This window comes from Benincasa hispida, chromosome 8, assembly GCF_009727055.1.
Source record: "Benincasa hispida cultivar B227 chromosome 8, ASM972705v1, whole genome shotgun sequence".
Taxonomy (NCBI): Eukaryota; Viridiplantae; Streptophyta; class Magnoliopsida; order Cucurbitales; family Cucurbitaceae; genus Benincasa; species Benincasa hispida.
This window is the reverse complement of record NC_052356.1, coordinates 1,727,824-1,751,302: the sequence shown is the minus strand read 5'-3', so window position 1 is coordinate 1,751,302 and position 23,479 is coordinate 1,727,824.

The following is a 23,479-nucleotide window of genomic DNA, read 5'->3' as shown; positions in this document are numbered from 1 at the left end:
TTCTGTTTTTCTGTGTGAAGTTTAGAGTTCATTGAAATTTAAGATGTTTTTTACATTAATTTTGTTCTATTTTTTATGTTGGTTCTGTTTTACTTTTATATGGTATACCATCAGCATGATATACTTATATTACATGTATTAGTGAACTGATCTACTTATATATGAATTTGAGTTATAACCAACTTTAATTTTAAATTTTTGTAGTTTTTTTTTTGTAATTTTGGTTAAGGTTCTAGTACTTGTTTTTCATAGTGGTTAATGTGATGACCGACCGTGCTATGTGGATTATAAACTATTTGATTCTTTAGTTAATTTGATATGTAACAAAATCATGATTGATTCATTCATTGAACTTCTCAATCTTTTTAGACATACGTAGTAATGATCTTCAACATGTTCTTAAGATTCTTGAAGATAAAGATGTTATATTGATTTTTTACGTTGATTAAGAATCAATGTACTAAATATCCTTTAGTTGTGAATATGCTTTTGGATGTTTCAATTGGTTTTTCTTCTTCTTCTATAGTTGAAGCTGATTTAGAAGGTGAATTAGAAGTTTTTAGAGATGTTCATATTAGTAATATTAAAGATGTGTTAACTTTTAAGGAGAAGGATTTGTTTTGTATTAAAGAAGGATTTGTTTTATAATAAAGAAATTTTTTTTTGAAGTCATTCCATTTTATATTTGTCAAGAATAATTTTGAGTTTAGAACTTTGAGATCTAACAAGATTTTCTCAGTTAGAATGTATTCAGGATGGTTGCTATTGGTTTGTTAGATCATCATGTTATAAAAGTAGCAAATTATGAATGATTTGAAAGTACATCAGTAATCAATGATTGTTCATTCTTCTCGTAAACAAGCATCTTCGCAATTTATTAGTCAATGTATGGTTGAGAATTTAAGATATAGTTATAGTCACTCAACACCAAAAGATATTGTGCATCACATGCGTATGAATTATGGGGTTTCTGCCAGATATTAGAAGCCTTGGAGGGCAAAAGAATCTATTATGAAGTTGTTGAAAGGAGATGTCGATGCTTCTTATGCATTGTTCCAAAGTTTTTTTCAAAGTTAAACAAAATAAATCTAGGATTGTTTTTTTCTTACTTAATTTAGTAAATCGTTCATCTATTGAATCTTATTCAATTTATTTCTTTTTATACCATTGATATAATATATATTTAGTATTTTACTTATATTATTTATATACCGGACATTTTATATCAGTCAACTGATATACTTATTATAAAGTGCATCTACCAAAAGATGTATTACATATAGTGAAAGGGTCGAATCCTGCAGTGGAAGTACGTGAATGCATGTGCTTTTAATTTACGTTTCAAATTTATATAAAAACACATAGAAGCATAAACAAATTTTAATTAAGCATGCATTAAACGATGAAGAACTCAAGGAGAAGAGAGTTACCTTTGAAGACAATTATTCAATCTTCTTCAAATCCTTTTTGTGATGATCACGATTTCAACGATTCTTGTACGCTCTCACGAATAGGACACCACCACTACGTCTTCCTCCCTATTATCCAACAAGGAAAAGGTTTATGGGAACTTTTTTGGAACAAAGGGAAGAGAAGAAATTATAGAGAATCATTTTCTGTGGGAATTTTGAGTGATGAGAGATAAGGCGAGTTGAGAGAGAACTGAGAGCTAGTGTATTTTTCAAGGAAGAACAATCATTCTATAAAAAAACAAATGCAGAACCATTCTACATATTAAGTGAGGGGAGTTAACTCCCCTCCCACCAGATTAACTCACTTTAACTCCCCTGTAAAGCAGGGGAGTTATGTGATTATTTAATTTAATTTAATTACATAATTATTAATAAATCTTAATTAATTAAATAAAATATATTTAATTAATATTACATTTGGATCATATTCAATTGTATTTCTCTCTTTTAACCTATGGTTTTAATGTGTATCATTGTAACGACTCGATCTTTCGAATACTCTGACAAAGATCGTTACAATATAATGTACATTTACATTCAAAATATTTTGACCATTATAGCAAAAATTTATTAAAACAGGGATGACTATTTCAAATCATTTTATTAAATAAATAAATAATATTTAATTTATCGAAATTAAACAAAATTGAAGAGTTCAAAATATTTAATTATTGATTTAAATATTAGATAAGGTGTAGTATTATATTTAATATTTGATATTAAATTTAATTAATTAAATTGTTTTAATTAATTATCTAATTTTAAATTCAAATTTTGAAATTGTTCAAAATTAGAATTTTGATTAATTAAATTTGAATTTATTGAAACTCAAAATTACAAAATTAAAATTAAAATTGATTTTTTGAAAATCATATTTTAATTAAATTAAATTAATCAAAATGCATAAAATTTAAAATAAGTGAAAAAATCCAATCTTGGATTTTTCCCACTCAAATTTCCACCTCATGCTAGAAATTGAAGTGACATTAGGCATGTTAAGTCAATTGCATGAAATCCATGTATATATTGAAGTTTTGAACTTCAATTTAGCTCTTCATGCAAATTTATCAACTCCAGAAATTCTGCAGAAATTCTTCCATCCAAACCCTCTTCAATCTTATCAAAAACCAACTCAATTCAGTGTTTTCACCACACAACCTTGCAAGAGAATAGCAGAGAAGATCTCTGTAGTGGTCTACTTGAAGATTGGAGCATCAATTCGTGGAATTCAGCTGGAATTAAAGAGGGTTCATCAAAGATTTTGTGTTCAACAAACCCTCTTGTGAAATTGTATTTTAAAAGCATGTTTTAAACTCAAATTAAGTATAATTAGAGTCTTTATTGATTCTGATTTTTTCCACTACATGTTAATTTCTCTATCACCTAATTCCTATTAGGTTCGATAGTGTCCATATAGAAACAAAAACATATGCATTACGATTAAGGATTCTGTTGTGCTGATTAACCACTTGGACAACCTAATTAATTAACCAAATTTTCCTCGAATATAGCAATTAGTACATCCTAGGAATAGCCATCAAATGTACAATTAACTACTGCCATTTAAGTGATTTAGCTCGACATTCTGGTAAGAACGTGACAAAACTAAGAATTGATTAGCTATGCATGCTTATGTGTGAAAAGTCAACATCACAAACATACTTGTAGAAATTAAATTGGATTCAAGGAAGACATAAATTTTGAATGCAAATTATTCAAGAAAACAAAAATCTCAAGAAATTACAAAGAGGTCTTAAAAAAAAAAAAAAAAAAAAAAAAAAAAAAAAAAAAAACTAAATAGAAAGATTACCACAAGCAATTTTTAGACATCGAAGAAGAAGTTTCAATCCATTATCCACAATCCAAAATAAGTAAAAAAATCTAACCTATTGATACAAAAAAGATAAAGGGGAAGGAAGAACATGGAGCTTCTCCCCGACTTCCATTAGTTTTTGAATTAAAAATTAACCCTAAAATGAAAAGAAGTATTTATAGAAATAGGTATAGCATTGCAATGCTGAAGATAACTTTGCAACACTATTATCGACATCAACCCTCAAGCATAGAGGTAGAGGCACAACGGTGGTGTGATGCTCTATTGCGACGAGGCGCGCGCACACGGATGCATTGAATTTCCATCCATCTTCACAGCATTACGACACTAATAGTAGCGTTGCAACGCTACCCTATTTAGGCAGCTATTGCCTTCTAGCATCGCACAAGAGTGCGGCATGAGTCTCGTGACGTTATTGATCAGGGGCAAAGTCATAATTTTTGTGACTTTTTCCAAATGGTTGCATCCAAACTCTAATTTTGCTCATTTCTGGCCAGTTTTTCTTCTAATTGATTTCTTTGCCTCCCAAAAAGAATTTACCTACAAAATAGGATAATTAAACATTAAAAATCTATTTATGAGCTTAAATTAAGCTAGGAATTATAGCTCTTTTTTAGAGCTACCAGTGTGCACAAAATACAATACAAGTAAAGTATACAATACAATAAACTAAGGCATACACTAAACTCATTAACATTTTAAGCATGTTTTACAATTTCCTATAAACAAGGGATAATTGTTTCTTGAATAAAACAATGGATAAGTTTTTTAAATAATTTGAATTGTTTAAATTATTTAGGGAATTAAAGGTGTTATTATAAAGTATAATTATATAGTTACATTATAGTATATAGTTAATTATATATATGATTTTATAATTCAATTAGAGGTTATATAGTTGCTGAAAGAGTGGATGACACTCTGTGCGGAAATAATCGGTATCCCAAAATTTTTTTACAGGACATATAATCAAATAAAGAATGGAAATGTAAACATTTGATATAATTTAGCATGTCATCACATAGAAAATGAAGAGGAAGAGGAGATCAGAAGACCACTCACCTTTGAAGACCGAAACTCTTCATGTTCCTCTCAAAGTCACAAACTCTTCAAATTCATAAACAACCAGAAAACGCAGCGACAAATCTCCAAATCCCGAACACAACCACACGACAACCTCGATATTCTCAAAATGTAGAGAATCAAAGAGAGTTTGTGGGCTTCAAGATCAATTTGGAGGAGATGATGTCTTTTATTTGAGAGAGCAAAATATATATATTATATATATATATATACTATAATATATATAATATCTATGTTATATCTAACAAAACATATAACCTATAGTTTAATATGAATCACATTCATATTAATATTTGAATCATATTCAAATATTTATTTGCTCTCAAATAAAACTTTACATTATAATGTATCATAAACATTATAATTAATTTCTTTTAGTAATTCGAACAATTCAAATTAATCAAAATTAATTTGATTCTTATTAATCCTAATTGAGCTAATTAGGTACTTAAATTAATTAATCAAACTCTTTCATTAAATTAATCAATTTTCATTAACAGCTAAGCACGCTTAACTTTTGAGTTCTTATGATTGAGCCACCGAAAAGGAATGTGCACCTTGTTGGTATAGGTAGTAACTTTCAATTCTTTTAAGCCTTTCTTAACCTCACTTTCATGTCCTCAGGATCCCTCTCGTTCAGATGTGATACCGGTTCATTCATGTACCCCTCCTGAACTCGGGTCGTTACAAGCTCACCAGCTTCCACTTATTTCGTCCCCGGACCACATCTTACTGGGAGAGGTTTCGCTCTGATACCATCTGTAACGCCCCAGGCCTAGGATTCCGAATCAGGATTCCGAATCCTGGGCCTGGGGTGTTATAAACATAATCCACCTATATGTCTCCACATACATGTTTAAGTTACAAAAGATAACCTTGTACCTTAGTTTATTGGTTTTTGTGGATTAATACAACTAAATGTCAAAAAAAATACCTTTTATTTTATTAGATAAATAAAATGTTTGTATAATACAATTACAAACTACAAGACCACTAGATTTAGGGCATCAATCCCAACAATCTCCACTTATCCTAAAGCTAGTGGGATGTATATAACAAAAGTACAATCAAGTATATAGTACCCAAAAAAAAAAAAAAAAACAAGAAACTAGGGCATACAATACGCGTTCAGTAAAATCTCCCACTTGTCCTAGACTAAATGCGACTTGTCTCCATACCCAGACTCTCTAGTTGACCCTTAAACACCTTAGCCGTGAGGGTCTTTGGTAACAAATCAGTAACATTATGCTCCGAAGCAATTTTCGTGATTATCACGTCCCTTCTATGCGAAATCTCCCCATATTTGGTGACACTTGCACTCAATATTCTTTCCACACTTGTGGCTTATGGGTTCCATGGAATTAGCCACAACACCACTATTATCACAATAAACAGTGATGGGCCTTGACACTTCAAGATCAATCAAGAATTTCTTGAGCCAAACAGCCTCATTGGCAGCATCACAAGCCGCTACATATTCTGCCTCCATAATGGAGTTATTAATGCACCCCTTGTAATGCCCTGAAATTTAGGTAAGATTTAAATTGATTCGTGCAATTAATCGTTTCTTTTATTTAAAGGCCAAAGTTTAGGATTTTACATATTTTATTAGTGGTTTGAGTTTTTGGGAAAATGAATTGGGGGTTGTTATATTTATCTATTTATTTTGTTTATATCTATTTACTTTTGTTTGTTTTACCTTTTCCTAAAAAGAAGTAGGGTTAAGGGTTTGGTTATTTTTTTAAATAGGGTGACCTCGGGAAGCGTACAATAGAGAAAAAAAGAGAAAAAAGAAAAGAAAAGAAAAAGGAAACCCTTCTTCTTCTTCTTCTTCCAACTGTGCCAATACCATTTTCGCTGTCGATCGAGTCTACGTTCGCCAGCCACCGTTCTTACCTGTTCGCTTTCGTTTGTTCCGTGGTAAAGCTTGGTCGCACGAGGAAACCTGTCCGTCGACCCGAAGCCGCCGTCGATCATGAACCGAAGCTGCGTCCAGACCTGTCCTCGACCCGAAGCAGCGATCGACGAACCGAAGCTGCGTCCAGACCTATCCGTTGACCCGAAGCTGCCGTCAGTCGAAAATCGAAGTCGCGTCCTTCTCTTCGGGCCACCCGTCTTTTCCGTCTGCTAGCTGTCGGCCTAAACCCAAGCACAGTCCGTCAGTCTTCGTGCGGCCAGTTCTGGTTGCCGTCGGATTGCGATTGTTCTGCTCGATCTTTTTGTTTGGTGGTAAGTTTTGGTTCCTTTTGGAAACCCATCGTCATTGGGTATTCTTGGGCCATAGCTAATTTACCCATGGAATTTTGTGGTTGGATTCAGGAACTTGTGGTGGTGAAGGAAGTTTCCAAGCGGAGTGAAGGTGCATTTTGGGACAGTTAGATTGAAGGAAATCGGATTCGAGATTTCCATAAGCAGTGGAAGAACGATAATTCCAAATTACAATCATAAATGAACATATATTTACAGTCGACTTCAAAATAAGTGGTTATACAATTCAAATGTAGAAATTACAGTTTGAATAATAAAAATGTATAAAGAGATCAAACTCTACGCACAATAGCAGAAGCGTCTCCACGTTTCGATGCACACGAATGCACGCTCAAACAACAGTAACCTTGAATTCCCGATCTACACGGCCGCAATACCGCAACGAACATAGCACGAACACTTCGCACTTGTTCTCAACGATCTCCTCGGTCACGAACTCCTCTATAACACGAACGACCTCCACAGCACCACGAATGGCCTCTAGAAAACCTCGACGGTGTCGGGTTGAGTCTCACACACCAACAAGGCGACCTTGGTATTCTCGGTGTGAGAATCCAGAGGGTGGGCTCTATTCAGACTTGGTATGAGGCAGACGAAAGAGGAAACACTGATCGCGTACACGACTGGGAAGTGGGAGATGGCTGAAAACCTATCGTATAGGTCGATGCCCAATCGTTTAAATAAAGCTAAGAGATCGTCTAGCAAAAGCTATGTGATCGTTTAGCTCCGTCTTTTACCTACAGACTCTACACGATCGTTTACCTTGGGCTAACGATCGTCTAGCAAAACTATGTGATTGTTTAGTAAATACTGCACGATCGTTTAGCTTGCAGCCGTCGTTTAGTAAATCCGAATTTACTTGATAATTTCGTGAGTTTCTTTTGCGCGAAGAGAAAACTCAAAACTTTTTCTATTGTTTTGTAAAAAAAAAAACTTCTTTTTGAAAATAGGAAACCACTTTCCTTTTAAACTCATGGTTACCATGATCCAATAACCACCCACTCATATGGTTATTAAAAAAGAAAAAGAATTAATTGTCTAATAATTAATATTATTATAAACATAAATGATAACCAACTATCATACTATATTTATAACCTATAGTTTTAATATTTCATCTCATGAAACATATAAACCATAAGTTTTCTTTTTCTATTCCATGGTACTTAATGTAAATCTCATTTACATCAATCCTCCACGAGATATATCTTATACATCATACCGATTATATCATATATAATCAAAATACCTCTTATCAATTTGAACATTTCAAATCAACACCAAGAACTGATCCTCAACTGAATCCATTGAGCTACCAAGGGGACCTCATGGATCTGTAGCTCGTAGCTCCAACGATACGTGAATAACTGACTAAACTCTTTAGTCACGGGATCCACCATCCGTTAACTACCAGACACTCCATTAAAGACCGCCAGCTGAACTCTCCTTACTACAAATATATTATGTGTCCATCTTAACCAATTAGCAGTGCGACAACCCTTAAGTACATCCGTTAACCGTTATGCCCCTGTAGTTACATCTGTCTCCTTAAGTACCACTGATCCCTCTAATGAATATAAGTCATAGTTCTACTATGAGTGAGTCTTCTCTTCCAAAGAGAAGCTGTGGTGTCACACCCCGCCCCAGACCACCTTCTGAGCCTGAGAAAGGGCATGACTGACAGTAGTTATCAACCTTTTTGTTGACACTTACTGCCTAATAACTCTTGCGGAAATAACTCTAATACCAATGAACAAATTCAATAGCCAACTGATTAAGTCAAGGAGATAATAGCAACTGATTAGGTAGGCCCATTTTATTACAACCATGTATCATTTATACAACTCCAAGATTTACTATAAAGTTTACAACAACAACTGTAAAACCCTCCGGAAGTGTAACTATGGCTTGTGGCAGACCTTGGCCATAGCAGCACCCTAGAACTCCTCACCTTTCGCTACCTGGGAAGAAAAAGAAAAACATTTGGAAAGCATGAGCTACAAAGCCTAGTGAGTGACCAAGATTCTTATCAAAAGAACTACCCCACACTTGGGTACTTTTGCTCAGATACCTTCTCAACTGTATCCTTCAGTATCGAGCTACTCGAATACCTTCTCAACTATCCTTCGGTATCGAGTTTCAAGTAAAACTAGTCATACAATGACTTTCTTTAATAAAACTTAGAAAACATGTCTTTATCTGAAAGATCTTTCTTTAGCACATGGTTTCTTAAAACATTGAAAATATTTTAGTCACTTACTTGATCGTTTAGGAACCTTTCTCTCTAGAAGTTCCTTGGTCACCTCAGGCTCCCTTTTGAACTCTACGATCCAGATTCAACTTAAAACTCAGATTACTTATAGTTCTAGGCTTTATCTCGAGATACTTCCTTCTACAAATATGCTCTCAAATTTCTTAGGAAAATTACCTCAAAATCTTAGCTCGGAACTCCTTGTGGTTTTTCCGGAAACATAAAAAAATCAAGATTGGCCCAGCTTACCCGACAGCTCGACCCCTCTGTCTTGTCCTCATTCTCCAGTTCGATTCCTTGGAGCTTCTTCTCCGGTAGCCCTATCCTGAAAACTAGACTCTTTTAGGTTTCAGATGGCTTTGAAATCACATCAAATGCACAGTATTCTGGGAGAACTTCTTGTTCCAAGTTGATGCTACTTCCTGTCTTTTCTGCCCGACAGCATCTCCCCTCTTGGAACTTCTTGACCAAGGCATGGTCTTGTTACCAACGCATAGCCTCCTCCCAATACACTCTTCTTTATGTCCTTTGAAGAGAATTTGAGTTCTCATTTGAAGTCCTTGGCCCTATTTATAGGCGTCCAAGATCGCTCCACGGACGACACCTCTTACTTGGCCGCATGTCCAAGTATCTTTTCCTCACACCATCAACGCATTCTTACATCAGCGCAAGCCAAAGTGTCTTCTTCTCCTTTCACCAATGCATAGCCCTCAACTTTTACATGTCTTCTTATGCATCTGCCTAATTTGCTTAAGGTTTAATATTTCCTCCTAACTAGCCACATGTCCGGATGACATCCTTCATATGAGCTCATTCTTCATATGCGTCCACAAACCCTTGGATGTTCAACGCATAGTATGCCATCAACACATAATTGGCCATCAATGCATAGTCTATAATCAATGCATAGTGTAATCTTCGACGTATAATGGGTCATCAACGCATAGTATGCAATCAACACATAGCAACCCTTGGTTCCCCTTAGTTTTCAACACAGCACCATTGCAACCCAACTTACTCAATCATCGCACGCCTTAACCATCGCAAGAGCCAACCACCATGCGTCCAACCTAGCCCATCGCATGGCCTATGTCCAACGTATCCATCGTGCATGCCATCGTCAACTTCCAACGTATAGCATGGTCGCACGACCTCAACGTATAGAATGGTTGCTTAGCATCAATGCATAGCTCACTCGTAATCGACGCATAGGTCACTCGGCAACATCAACGCATAGGACGCTCGACCACAAGGCATCAACGCATGTGATGCTCGGTCGCAAGGCATCGATGCATAGGACGCTCGGCTAGTCCAACATGTCCACTGGGGCCAACGCGACCCTCGCGTCCGCGCCCATCCTCATGCCCTTGCGCCATACCAACGCATCACCCTCAATTGCCTTCCTTCAGCCGTATGGACGCATTCCACCGCGTCTAACGTATGCAACACATCCATCAAGCTTATGCGTTGGTCTAACCTCTAAGAGCAGCGCATGCGTCATCCTACTTCAACTTCTCCCTTTGCTCAAGTAATCTCTCCAAGATCTTATGGTCAACGCATAGCAATACCTAGTCCAACACTTAGCCAATTTTCATCAATTAAAGCTTAACTCAAAGCTACTCAAGGAAAATCTATTCAACACTTAGAAATTTCTTTCACTTAAACATAGAATTTAACTTCCACCTGCTTAAGTAGGAAAAAAGAAAATTTGGGTTTCACATGTGGCCACTATGTTCAGGCCCCGGAATCAGCCCTTAAGAGAGCAATCTCTCTACTTATCACTGTTTCGGGAAAGGAGTGAATTCCATATTGTGGATTGAGTTCCCAGCTCCCATATCAGATAAGTCCCCAAAAAGGTAGGCATGTTGAGTTGACAATCTGGCCACTCTCACCCGTACTAATCAAAGGATCACCCTAAAAGGAAAGAGTTCCCAAAACACTCAGGATTGAGGTCGTGTCACCTATGGTCATTTAGGTGAGATGCAAGTCTCTAGTATCAACGGCGTTATATACAAAGTCTAATCATCTCGTGGTCCAGGTCTTATACAAACTCTTTGTATAGGACACCCTCGCTCTATGTCTCCACATGAATGGTCAGGATCTACCATCTGTAGTAGTTTACAACACTTGCAAACCTTTACAAAGCGGGTCGTATCTGTAGTGTCACCAGGATCAGGTATCCTACCTTAATCCTTATACTACAGACCGATTTAGGTTATCACTTAAGGCATGATCCACTTGTATATCACATATACATACTTAAGTTCACATAAGATAACCAAGGAGCTTTGTTTATTGGCTATGAGTAAATGCCAGAATTAAATAACGCTTATTTTATTCATTGAACAATGTGTATCTTTACAAAACAATGAGACTCTGGAAGAATTAGGACACTAATCCCAACATAGATATCCCTAGGTAAGTGGTTTACTACCGGTTTGTCCTCAAACCTAAGCATATGTACGTATTGGTTTCTAAGTTGGAAAAAAATATTTAGATACGCCTACTGGTCAGATGAAAATTTTGGAAGCTTACGCTTATGTCACTATATGTCAATGTTGTATGTTGTCGCAAAGTTTGATGGATGGATAAATTGTGAACTGTTGGGTGATCTTAGCATGATTTTTGACCTTGTTTGTATGCTTATGTCTGTATGAGATTTTAATGACTGTTAGTGTTGCCATTGGGCATGCATATCGCATATTGTGAGCCTTCGGGCCCACACCTTATGCTTATGTACAGTGTCCTTTTGGGACCACCACTTATATTTATGTTTGTGACCTTTGGGGTCACTACTTATGAAAGCGTGCCTTCGAGTTTTCCCCTTATTCCTATGCCTATGCCTACGCCTATGATGTCCTTGTGCACTTCTGTCCCAATGGGACTAACAGATCACTGAGTGGGCCAAGTAGAAACTTGAGGAATAAGACGTAATCTCGGGGGTAAAACAGATATTTGACCCAGCCGTTATTACGAACAACCTGTGAAGAGTCAACTTGCTGATTATGGTTAAATCATGTGGACATAATATATCTACAGTGAGGGGAATGCAACTATATGCTTTAGTGGAGTGACCCATTAGTTAACGAATGGGGGTTAATTTTGTCTAATGAGTTTAGCCAATTAATCTCGGATCGTTGGAGCCCATGATCTGTAGGTTCACGAGGTCCCCCTACTAGCTCGTAATGGACTAGTTCTAGAATAGCGTGATAAGTTAATTTGAGACGTTCAAATTAGAATTAAGAGAATTAGTAATTATATGATATATAATTACGTGTTTACTTTGAGAATTAAACAGAATAAGAGAATTTATATTTAAATATGATTTAAATATATAAAGATGGATTTGTGTAAAAACTAATTTAATATTTGATATTAAATTAATTGATTTTATTTAAAAATTAATTTATGAAATTAATTTTATAAAATTAAAATTTTCAGTTTTAAATCAAAATGGATTTTGTATAAATCAAGTTTTTATTTTAAGATAAAATTGGAAAAATAATACACAAATGGAAAAACATTTTTTCCATTATCCTTCTTCTACTTGCTCACACAAAAGCCATCACTATTGCCTTGTGTTACTCTAAGCATGAGTTGCAACTCATGCAACTCTCTTCCTTGCATGATGATTTGCAATATATTGAAGAGTTTGGAGTGAATTTCGAGCATGCAATCAAGAGAGAATTTTAGAGAATATTCGTGTTGAAGATAGTGTTCTTCAACCAGATTGCTGCTGTGAGCAATTCTCCTTAATCTCTTGATTCAAGCTTGTTTTGAGTCCCACAACTCAATCTAGAGCACCAAGAGAATAGTGGGGAAGATCTTGAGGTGGTTTGCAACAAGATTTGGAGAAGATTGCAGCTAGAGATCGAGCTTTGAAGAGATTCTACAAAGGTATGTCATGAAACTCACTTGTTTTCTGCAAGAGCATACTTTATATTTTGCCAAAATTAATAAATTAAAGTGCTTAAATGATCCTTGTTGCTTTCGTTGTTGCTGATACATTCGTACAGAAATGCACATTTAGAATATGGTTAAAATTAGTTAAATTAAATATTAGATATTTGAATTAATTAATTGATATATTAAACTAAAATAAATGAAATTGAACTCTAATGTGGAGAAAGGGCAGTCACCTTTTCCCTCTCTATCTTTATATCTGCAGAATAGTCTATTGTTTAGGTTGAATAAGATTTATGTGTTCTCACTCTCACTCTCACTCTCTCACTCTCTCACACACATTCTCTCCAACTCACATACTCTCAGAGAAAGGAGTTCTTTTTTTTTCCTTGCCTTCCACAAGGTTCTCACAAATCATCTTGTCCAAAGAGGTTAGTAGAGAAGATCTCTTGGTAGTGTCCTACTCATTAGTTTTGTTCGTGCAGTATTGTGCAGGATCAATTCTGTTGGGGAAAAGAGATTGAAGACTGATCTTCAAAAGCAACACTTTTTTTCCTTTGAAATTCTTAACAACATGTTTAATTTATCAGTTTTATTTTTCTGTATAAAGTTCATCCAACACTACTAAGGCAAACAGTGATCGCACGCTTCCACACAAGGAATTCAATTCTTTCAATTGGCATGAAAGCCCAATCTTTGCCTTGATTTGTTGTTTTGAATTTTACAAAATGGTATGGTGGGTTCATGCATTTTGATATATGAGATTGGTTTACATAATAGATGCTTGCTAGATTGGCACTTAGTTTCAAAATTAATTTCATTGATATGGTCGATGTAAGGGCATGGTGTTTTGGACATTTATATTTTTTAATCGAGTCTATAAGATTGGTCAGGATTTTGGCAAAAGTTGCTAAAGATGGAGATCAAATTTGGAGCAAAACGGACAAAGGATCAAAGCATAAACTTGCATGTTGTGCTAGAACGTAAGGCACAACGTTGTAATGCTATGGCACAAAAGGCCCAACGTTGCGATGCTCGGCGACAACGTTACAACTTTAAAGCTGAGCGTTGCACTACTACGAGGAGCGTAGCGTGATGCTATGAGAACCTCACAAACTAGTGTTGCTACGCTCGGGAAGAGCATTGCAAGTTTTGAGTATCAGATGTCACGGGTTCGTCCTCAAATCGATTTTTAAAGCAACTTTTTATATTGTTTTATTTCTTTAATTAATTAAATTAATATAATTGTTATATTGATTTAATTTATTCTTTTAGGGATGTCAATCTTGGTCTATTATTGCCTTATAATATATTTAATCAATATGCATGAGATGTATTTTTTTTATTATATTGTTTATATGATGCATATTGTATTAGTTGAGAATATTTTTTTATGCTGGTAGAATATTAGTTAAGAATAAATTCTTTGCATTGGATAAGTTTGTTAAATCACTGAAGAAATCGTTGAAGGAGGAAGAAGTTTGGTAGATTGAGAAGAGGTTTTAAATTCGAGGGTAAATTTGGTATTTCACATGGTAAAAAGGTCATTGGCAAGCAAGTTTTTAGAACGAGGTTAGTCATATAAAAGTTTTTGGGTTTTTTTGGTCCTTTTGTGAAATTTTCCACATGCATGAAACTCTAGCTAAACAAAGAACATATGAAGATTGGCCAAATCAAACACACACCCCAACCATTGAAGTTCAACACATCTAATAACTACATAAATTCAATGACAAATAAAAAATTAAGCATAAATCCTTGAGATAAAACAATGGATTTGAATGGATCAAATCCTAATACGGAAGCGCGCGAACACTTTGTGCCATTGAAATTCGATTTGGAAAAAATATGAAAAAGAGAGAAGAAAGAATAAACATATCAAACAAAATTCTTTTTACAAATTTAAAGAAAAAATGACTAACTTTAAAGACAACCTCTTCAACTTTTTTCCACAACAACTTCCTTGCTATTCTTCAAGTGTTTAGACACCACCACCAAGTCATCCTCGCTATTCTCTGAGGATTGGGTTTGTGGGAAGTAACCTTTTGGAATACAAAGGGAAGAAGAAAACTTCTTTTACAGAGAAACTCTTTTTCTTCTCAAATTTGTGTTGAGAGAATTGAGAGAATTCTTGAATTCTTAGGATTTTACTTGAGAGAATGATTTTCTATACTACAAAATAGAATACATTTTAGTGAAAGAGTGGGAAAAAGTTAATTAACTTCCCTTTTAACTCACTTTTAACTCACTTTTAACTCTCTTTTACCATGGTGAGCTTGAATTTAACTAAAGTTAAGTCAAATCATATTTAATTCAATCTAATTTAATAAATATCAATTAATCTAATTAATTAATATTAGTTAGTTAAATTTTATATATTTAATTAATATTACATTTGAATATGATTCAAATGTATTTCTCTTTCATAACCTATAGATTAAATATGAATCTCATTCATATTAAATTTTAACCTATAGTTTAAATATGAATCTCATTCATATTATTTAATATTTGAATCTTATTCAAACATATTAGTCTCTCGTATTATATAGTTTAATTTTGAATCTAATTCAAAATTAACTTTATAATATAATATATCTATATACATTATATTAATTGTATCATATACAATTATCATTTAATTCCCCCATTATATGAATACTATTCATATTAATTTAATATTGAATTTTATTCAAACATTAATACTCTCATAATATGTAATTTAATTTTTAATCTAATTCAAAATAAACTTTGTATTATAACATGTCTCTATACATTATATTAATTGTATCTTATACAATTAACACACATTCTCTTATTTAATTTGAACAATTCAAATTTATCCATAACTAGTTAATCTTTGTTTTACCCAGTGAGCTAGCAAGGGACCTAATGAACCTACATATTAGAAGTTTCAATAATTCGAGATTAGTTAATTAAACTTTTAAATTAAATTAATCAACATTCATTAACTATGGTTACTCCACTAAAGACCCGCAATTGGACTATTTGTATTGTTGATAGATTTCTGAAGGGATTGAATCTCAGGCAGAAGTATATGGACGCGATACGTTTTAAAATCCCATTTTGAAAACCACAGAAAATTAGAGAATATGAAATAAATTTTAGAATAAACATCAAAATAAAATATAACATGCTTTGAAGAGGAAAAAGGGAATTTCGAAACTTACCCTTGAAGAACGATTTTCTTCTCAAATTTCCTCTCCGATCTAGCGTACAAACACGAACGGATCTTCGAACACTTCCCTCGATCCTCACGAACACCGCAATACCAAGAATCAAAAGTTACCACGAGATCTTCCTCATTATTCTCAAGGATAAGAACTGATGTGGAGTTATGGGCTCACAAGAGGAATAATTCTGGAAAGGGAAGGGAATTTTTGTGAGAGTTTCTCTACAAACTTTTTGCAGAGAATTTCACCCAGGGAAAAAGAGCTTCAAATGCAAATGTAGAGTGTGGAAGAAGATCACTTCTGTCAAATGTAAAAACTACCCCCATATTCGTACTGAGAGGTTACGAGAGATTAAAGGGGAGGAGGTTACAAAATTAACTTCCTCCCTTTTATTTAATATTTAAATTAATTTAAATTTTAAATAAAAATAATTCATAAAACCAACTTTATTTATAAGCTATATGTTATATCACATGTAATATATAACTTGTAGTTTATATTATATCACATATAATATAACCTATGGTCAATAAATCTCTCACATAACCTATAGAATTAATATGAATCAAATTCACATATAATTAATATTTAAATCATATTCAAATATTTATTTCTTCCATTAAAACTTTATAATATAATTTATCATATACATTATATTAATTATATCTCATATAATTAATTTTCTTTAATTAATTTGAACAATTCAAATTAATCCAAAATTAATTTGATTCTCATTAATCCCAATTGAGCTAACGAGGGGCCTTTATGAACCTATAGATTGAACCTCCAATGGTACTTGATTAATTAAACAAAATCTTTAATTAAATAAATCAACCTCCATTAACTGTTGGTCACTCCACTAAAGACCGACAACTACACTCTTCGCACTATAGATGTATTTCTGTGTCCATTAAATATAACCAATCAACAATGCATTTACCCTTCACAAATTGCTCGTAAGTATAGCTAGGCCAAAATTACCATTTTGACCCTGTAGTTACATCTAACTTCTTAAGTACCACTGATCTCTTAAGGAACAATAAGTTATAGTCCAACTATAACTGAATCCCTTATTGATCAGGAGAGGGTGAGGCACCTCATTTTTCAAGCCTCGGAATCAGCCCTAAGGGAGAAATTTCTCTACTTAGCCTAACAATATAGAAGGCATGAATTCTTTCTTGTGTAGTTGTATTCCTAGCTTCCCAATTAGACGAAACCCCAAAATGGCAATCATATTGAGTCGTCGAAAGTGGCGACTCTCAACCATGCAAATCAAATGACCGCCTTCATAAGTAGGAGTTCACAACTCATTCAGGATTCAGGTTAAGTCACCTATGGTCATCCAGGTGAAATGTAAGTCTCTTCTAGCAACGGTGTTATAAAGAGAGACTATTCATTTGTGGTCCGTTCTTATGCAAACTCTTTGTATAGGATACCCCCCTCACATGTCTGAACGTTAATGATCAGAATCAGACCATTTGTAGCACTTTATAACACTTGTAACAACTACAAAATGAGTCGTATCCGTAGTGTCACCAAGACAAGGTACCTAGCCCTATCCATCTACTATAGACCGTTCAGGTTATCATTTAAACATTATCCACCTGTATGTTTCTATATACATGTTTAAATTATATAAAATAACCTAGGATCTTAATTTATTGGATTGAGTGTATGCACATAAAATAACAATTATTTTATTGATAACAAGTTGTTTACAGAGTTTACAATTTACGAGAATACAAGAGATATTTATGACATCAATCCCAACAATTTCTATGTCCATGGATATAACTAATGAATAGTAAATAAAACCTTCATGCGTTGCCCATAATTATAGTTGGGTCAAATTATCATTTTACCCCTACAATTACATCTAACTCCTTAAGTACCACTGATTCTTCTAGTGAACAATCATTTTTAGTCCAACTATAAACTAAATCTCTCTTGGGCCAATGAGAGAGTAAGACTTCATTGTTCAAGATCCTGAATCAGCCCTTAATGGAGCAATTCATCTACTTATCCTAAAGACAGAAAGGAGTGAATTTCATCTTATGTTGCTATGTTCCCATCTCCTTATTCAGAAAAAATCCCAAAATGGTAAGCATATAGAGTCGGTGATACTAGCCACTCTCACCCATACATCTAAGGACTGTTCTTATAGATAGAAGTTCATAACTCACTCAAGATTGAGGTCGAGTTACCGATGGTCATCCTATGAAATGTTAATCTCTTCAGTCAATGGTGTTAAAATTAGAGAGATTAATCATTTCGCGGTCCGGTCTTATACAAACTTTTCATATAGGATACCCTCACTCACATATCTCTACATGAACGAATAGGATTAAATCGTTTGTAACACTTACAACTCTTGTGACATTTATAAAGTGATTCTTATCCGTAGTGTCACTAAGATAAGACACCTAACCTTTCCATATACTGCATACCTTTTAGGTTATTACTTGAATACGATCCATTTGTATGACTACCACATACTGTTCAAGTGATATGAAATAACCTTGTATCTTAGTTTATTAGATTGAGTTACACAAGTCCAGATGCCAAATAAAATAACTTCTTATTTTACTAATAAATGAATTTTTTTTATATATTACAAACCACGAGGTTTAGGACAAAATCCCCAAAGGATTTTACCTAACTCTAAGTAAGCATACTCACCTTAGCCACAAATCCGGTCCAATAATAAACAATGCCCAAGAACTAAGAAAAATAAAGGAAAAAAGAATAGAATAGGAGAAAATCGATTTGGGGGCTGAAAACCTGAGAGAATCTGACCTAAAAATTGGAAAATAGACATTTATAGAAAAAGATGGAATCGCGACGCAAGCGCGACACTTCCCTCTATCAAAACACGTAACACCATGGCACTATACAGAAATTTGGTCTTCTAGAAAAAGCATCTTGCCACAATGCGACACTCTCGCCTGGGGGCAAATTGTTCTTTTCACTTCCGTTTGACTTGGTTGCTCGTTAAGGCTCCAAATTGATATGTTTTAGCTCTATTTACTCCCTAACACTCGGTTCTACCTCTCAGGTTCTCAATATCTATAAAATAAGAAAATAAACACATTAAATAGCATAAAGATGCCGAAGTAAGTTGAGGATAGTAGCACCATTTGGGTTCTAACAATATGTTCACCCTTTCTTATTACATGTTTCTAGGTAAAGGGAAGGATGTATCGGTGCATGAGAAGAAGAATCTGTGACATGCCAATGAGACTAGATAGACGCTTCTGCTCATGTTTTTTTTTTTTCTTTTTGATTTAGTTGTTAGTCATTGAATGTTGAATTTAGAGTTTCCTTATTTGCACTCTTGGTAACTATTGGTATTTCTTTTGTTTTAATTTAGTGTCCAAAGGTTGTTTTTTAAATATTTGAACATTTATTTCAATAAATTTATCTATTTTATGAAATTTGCTTTATTTTAATTAAATTTGCCAAGGATTTTTTATTTGAAATTTATGCATACATGAAGCAATCACCATGTTCGTAGTCTTAGAAGGTCGGGTCATCACAATGGAGTTGGAGCACAAGGAAACCTGCCAACATGTTCTTTTTTAAGGTATTTATGTACTTAACCCTTTTAATTTAGGGTTGTTTTCAACTATAGGAAAATGAACCAAAATATTTACAAATATAGCAAAATTTCACTGCTATCGGTGATAGACTATGTCAGACTACTATCTATGTCTATCCGTGTCATGATAGATACAGATAGTAGTCTATCGCGATCTATCGTGGTTTATCATAAATAGACTGTGGTATTTTGCTATTATTTGTAAATATTTTCAGCAGTTTTTTTTTTCATTTGAAGTAATTTTTCTTTAATTTATGTTTAATTCTATATAAAAACAAAGTGATCCAATGCTTTGGTTGTGGGATGAAGTGTTCATTCCCTTCAATTGGTATCAGAGCCTTTTTTATTTTTATTTAGAATTAAAATCTTGCAGAGTGGGTATTTTAATTATTCGTGTATGAGATATATGAAGGTTTGCAAATTGGTTGTTTAGACATATTTGAGGCATGTAGATTGAAAGTTTTTAATTAGATCAATTGTAAAACCCATAAGGGTTAGGGTTTACTTGTATGTTCTTTGTTTTTTCTCATTGTATCGAGCGTGCTGAAAAAAGAATTCTATATTGCTGGTTTTTTTTTTTTTTTTTTTGCATCTTCTTTCTTGAATTTGATCGCTTTACACTGTAGGATCGATATGGCAATCCTAGAAGAGGGTGAATAGAGTTTATTAAACCCAATAAAAACTTTTCACTAAGTGGACCCAATTAAACAAATTAATTTACTTTTTTTTTTTTAAAAAAAAAGTAATTTACAGAATAGTTTCATACATATAAATTCACTTTAAATGACCAATAGAGTGATATTAACAAATTCAAGCATCCAATTTAATTTTCATAACAAGATTGGTAATATAAACATGTAAAGATAAATTAAACCAACCTACATAGACAAATGTGAGCAACTAATTTCAAAAATAAATTATAGCAATTAATTTCATGCAAATAAAAAATAATAATAAATTAATTACAAAATTAAATAGAAGGGGATAAAGAAATTGACACTGTGATTTTATAGTGGTTCGGCACAGTTGACCTTCCCAAGCTCCTCGTAGGTACTTCACTCAAGCTTGACTCTTTCCATGGCTTAGAGTCGAACCATATAACGTTCTTTTTTTGGGCGAAAGAGTAAACTCAATCATTTCTACTGTTGAGGAACAAATCGTTATAAGGACTCTTTTTCGGGATCAAGAGCAACTCTTACAATGATATGGAGATGAAGAACAAGATAAAAGATCTCTCTCAAAGAGTGGATGAACAAATCTAAGCTCAAAGACTTTGTAAGAACAATTTTTACTAGTAAATGCCCCTTAATGACTATGAAAAATACAAAAATTAAAGCTAAAAAATTGTAAAAAAAAAAAAAAAAAAATGGAATAAGCTGTCAAGAGGTTGTAGAATTTTTAAGAATTTTTTCAGAATGTTTCCATTTTTTTGGGCTTCAAATAGGGCTAGAAAGATTGAACTAGCCGTGTCAGCTTCTTATTGGCTGAATTTTAAATATAATAATAAAATATAAAATTTGATTGTTTGACCCATTTATTAGTTTTAAAAATAAAACTACCACATGTTGTCGCCTTGCGTTAAAAATAAGAAATAAAATAAAACTGTTTGACCCATTTGACCTTTGACTTCACCACGACTGCTACCACATCATCGATGCATCATTTATCCTAAAAGTCTTCTGATATGAAATCCCAGCCGAATTGGAATGAGAAACACTTTTGGACGAGAACTCCTACTTCTCAATCACTAAAACGCTCAAATCAATAGGACTCAACCCTAAGGATTGGGTTAGACACGGATTGCCTTAAGATCAAATATCTTAGAAAAAGAACAAGTTCCCTAGCTTAAGAGTCATTTCCGACAAGTCTTTCTTCATTTTTCGAGCAAGAAGCGGAACTACACTCCATAAGAAGGATGATCAATACAACTTGAATGTTCTTGGCATGCAACTCAAATGAATTGTAAATTCAAGAAGCTCTTTGGTTAACCTTGAAAACAAGCATAAAGGCTAAAGCTTAATTCATCGTGATCTCCTTAAAACAACCTAATAGCAAGGCTTAAATAGCCTCCCAATAAAAACCCTAATACGATATAAAAAGACGAAATTACCCCTACTTAAATGTCATAAAAAAGATAAAATTGAAAATTGTCAAAATTACATCAAAATTATTAAAAATATATATAAATAATAATTTGATGTTTGAACGATTCATATCATCCTCTCCTTCTTCTAAAGGATTCATCCTTGAATCCAAGTCAAAGTCTTGTAAAGCAGTTAAGTCATGGGAAGAAGATGATGTCAATTTCCTAGCACTCTTCTTAGATGACCTCCCTTGTAAAGCAACCTTGTAATCATGAGATGTCAAAGGTTGAGCCCGTCTTGGATGTTGTCTATTTTGGAAAGAAAATCGATCCTTCCAACCCTCATTCCAATTGTGATCATCAAAGAAACTAGGCACAATTATTGAACTTTACTTCATTGTCAAAGCTTTAACATTCTACAAAACCTCAAACAATAAACTATTGGGGTTGATGCCATAAATCTCGTAGGGGTCCTGTAGTTTGTAAACACCTGTATGAACAAATGCTTGTGATGTAATAATATGAGATATTTTATTCAATATTGTCTATGAAATATGGGATATTTTAGTTGCATTAACCATAAACCAATAAACTAAAATCCCTAGTTATCATTGTAACTTAAGCATGTATGTGGAGACATACAAGTGGATCATGCCTTAAGTGATAACCTAAATGGTCTGTAGTATATGGATAAATGAGGGAAACCTTATCCTGTTGACACTATGGATACGACCCGCTTTGTAGATATTACAAGTATTGTAAAGTGCTACAGATAATCTGATCCTTATCATTCATGTGGAGACATGCGAGTGGGGGTATCCTATACAAAGGAGTTTGTATAAGATCAGACCACAAAATGTTTAGTCTCGTTATATAACACCGTTTATGATAAAGACTTTCATTTCACTAGGATGACCATAGGTAACATGATTTTAATCCTGAGTGAGTCGGAAACTACTGCTATGAGGGAGGTCCTTTGATTTGCATGGGTGCGAGTGACCAGATTGCTGAATCAAACCTATCACTTTGGGGATTTGTCTGATTGAGGAGCTGGAAACTCAGCTACACAAGATGGAACTCACTTCTTCCCCAAAGCAGGGGTAAGTAGATAGATTGCTCCCTTAAGGGCTGATTCCGGGGCTTAAACGATGTGGCACCACACACTTTCTCATGACCCGAGAGGTGTTCACTCATAATAGGACTATGATATATTGTTCATTAGAGGAATCAGTGATACTTAAGAAGTTAGATGTAATTATAGGGGCAAAACAGTATATTGGCTTAGTTGTACTTACGAGCAATCTGTGAAGGGTTATCATACTCTTGATTGGTTATATCCAATGGACACAAAAATATATCTATAATGAGAATAGTGCAGTTGTTGGTCTTTAGTGGAGTGCCCGACAGTTAACAAGTGGTGGATTTCGTGATTAAAGAGTTTAGTCAATTATTCACGTACCATTGGAGCTTCAAGCTACAGGTCTATAAGGTCCCCTTGGTAGCTCAATAGATTCAAGTTGAGAATCAGTTTTTGGGTTAATTTGAAGTGTTCAAATTAACAAGAGGGAATTTGATTATATGATATTATTAAATTGGTTCAATTATATGTGATATAATTGATTTGATGTATGTGATACATTAATTGGAGGAATTGATATAAATATGATTTATATTAAGTAAAGGAGAAAAGAACTATGGTTTAAATATTACATATGATATGATATTAAAACTATAGGTTATAAATATAATATGATAAGTTAGTTATTATATTTATTTATAATAAAAACAATTAT